Raw genomic sequence first — 2,777 nt, forward strand, 5'->3', positions numbered from 1 at the left:
TGCGCCGTTCACTCGGTGTCGCGGGCAGGGGTGGTAGGCTGGTAGCGCCCGTGGTTACCCCCCCCGACCCTTTCTTCTTCTTATTATTATTATAAAGTTACTACTTGATTAACAAAGGCATTCGTTTTGTGGCATTAACGTTATCGAGATGTCACACCATGTTACCTGTTACCTGTTTATTGCACAATGTTGTTTTTATTGGATTCTATTATATGTTGTACCACTGTATTGCACATCGTTGCGGGCAAGACCACCCGCATTTCATTGTATACTTGTATGCCGTGACAAATAAAACTCTTGACTTGACTTGACTTGACTTACATGTTCAATAACATCAGCGTATTTACCGGACCATAGCAAGGCAAGCATTACTCAATTCATATCTCCGTTCCTTCCTTTGCTCAGAGCGTGCTGAGTTGTGCACATTCTGCGGTCTGTTAATAAAGTTTTCAATCAGACAAGTGTATAGAACGAAGGGCTTTTATTATAACATTTGTTGCAGTAAAATCATTATGCCTCGTTTAGTACTCCTGTGGACTGGAGCTCTGGTAGTCCACTCCGGCGGGGAGCTAATGTTATTAGCCTTGTTGTGATCAATGGCTAACATCCAGGAAGTAAAAACCGAATAGGCGCTTGCCGATTGGTGGTAACAGCAGAGGCGGGTGCAAGCGGTGTGACGTAATTGGCAGATTCGACTGTCAATCAAAATGTTTCCCTAGCATTGCTTTGGTTGAGAGTATTATTATAAAAAACAGCGTTGATGCGGTATTCAGTTAAACGCTGCGGTGGGCGTGACGTAACAGCGATACCGCGGTATTGCGGTAACCACGGCAGCTCTACCCCACACTGAACGGTATTGGCATAGATTGGAGCGCAGTTAGTGTGTCTACCTTCTGTGAACATTTAGCAACAATCCCGTTACAATCCGATCCAAAATGGCGGAGCCATTATAAGAATGGAACTGTACATAGAGTAGATTTCATTCACGGTTCTTCCTGCGCCGCCTGGAGATACTAAATCCAAATTGAACTCTGCTATTTGAAAGAGGAGATTTGGCCCGATCCATAGATGTGAGAGTTGACTATAATAAGGTAATTTATAGGCCTGGTATTCTATATTCTATAATAATATTTCAAATTGCATGTGTCCGGATGGCAGAATTCAGTACTGTATCTACAAAACCTTCTGTTTAATCATCTTCCCTTTATTCATTTGCTTAGATTTTTTTGTACACACGATCTCAAGAAGGTACTGAACGAGCTCAGTGGCAGTTCTGGTCATTTTTAGCATGTGTTATTCACTGTCAAGATTGTTGGTGAGCAACTAACTTTAGGTTAGTTTTAACGTTAGCTACTAACGTTAGATGCAGCTACTACAGGCAATCAACGATGAGGAGGAAGCGTCAAAGCCGTATAGAATAGAATAGCCCTGTGGTGCGTAGGCACGGGAGCGCAACTCGATTACCTGTTATAATAAATTCATTCATGTTTAACTTGTCCCCGTGTCCAGTCCTTTGACTAGTCCCACCCGTTCATTGTAAACAATGATGCATGTAATTGTATTAACGTTATTCTGTGTTGTAGCTATGCTATACGTTGTATTTTGTTTGTTAGCTATTTAGCTAATGTTGTTGGCATTGAATGAGCATCAACACTAGATCTTTAATCTTTATTTAGCAGTCCAGTTTCTCCGGGCAGTAGCGAGTAACTACTTGGGTCTAAAAATAGCTAACGTTACACTACAAAGAACGCTATTTGGTTAAAAGGAGCAACACTATTGAGAAATGTAGTTAAGCTATATGTGGCGTTGCTAGTGCCCCACGGAGCTCCCGTGCTGTGCTCTGTAGTAAGGCCAGCGGCCCCCCACACGGAGTGACTGACGAGGGGTACTGGTTCCGCCTCATTAAAACAAACGCGCAAATAGCAATTAATCGCGCCCGTCAAAATCATTGCATTAATTTTAATTATCGCGGCAATTAATCGATTTATTGCTTATCGCGGCAGGCCTAACTACAAGTATGATTATATAATATATATATTTTATTAAAAAAATTATTTATATAATTTTTTTTTTTTTAAATAAAAAACAATCGATATAAATAATGGTAAAATTGTTATTTAAAAATGTGCCCCTAAATTTCTCATTTAGGGGCAAGTGTGCCCCTAGTGAAAAAGCTTAGCGTACAGCCCTGACATGGTATTCATATTTCACTCACGGAGCCTTGTATGATGCTGTGGGACTCAGCACAACTCTGCAACGCTTCAACACTGCCACCTGGTGGATGATCGGCGAGTTGCCAAACCGGATATGCCGGTTGCATATCGGTGCGTCTCCTAAATCCGTCCGGCCACTCGCATATCATCCCAGGACTCTAGCCACACACCGTGGATATGGATCGCTGCCATAACTCAATAATCCACATGATTTGGGCGTGTATTAGTATTATACAAACCGGAAATGGATCGTCTCGATCCCCATCAAACAACTGGGATCTGTTTGCTCCAGTATCATCGCCCAACGGTAAGAGGAGGCTGCCGTGACTTTCAGCGTTTTTGTTTATCATTATCGATGCAAACTGATCTGATCTATATATCACCCATACTACATGACGCATTTAACGACGATCACGGAATTATAAACGACCCCCCCCCCCCTGTTCACCCACGCATGATCAGTCATAACGTTTAGGACCATGTACAGTTGACATTTTTAATATAGCTTGGATCGGTATCAAACGGCATTTGATAATCTATATAATGCATTTATGCCTATATCTC

The sequence above is a fragment of the Notolepis coatsorum genome (assembly GCF_963971535.1).
Source record: "Notolepis coatsorum genome assembly, chromosome: 4".
Classification (NCBI taxonomy): domain Eukaryota; kingdom Metazoa; phylum Chordata; class Actinopteri; order Aulopiformes; family Paralepididae; genus Notolepis; species Notolepis coatsorum.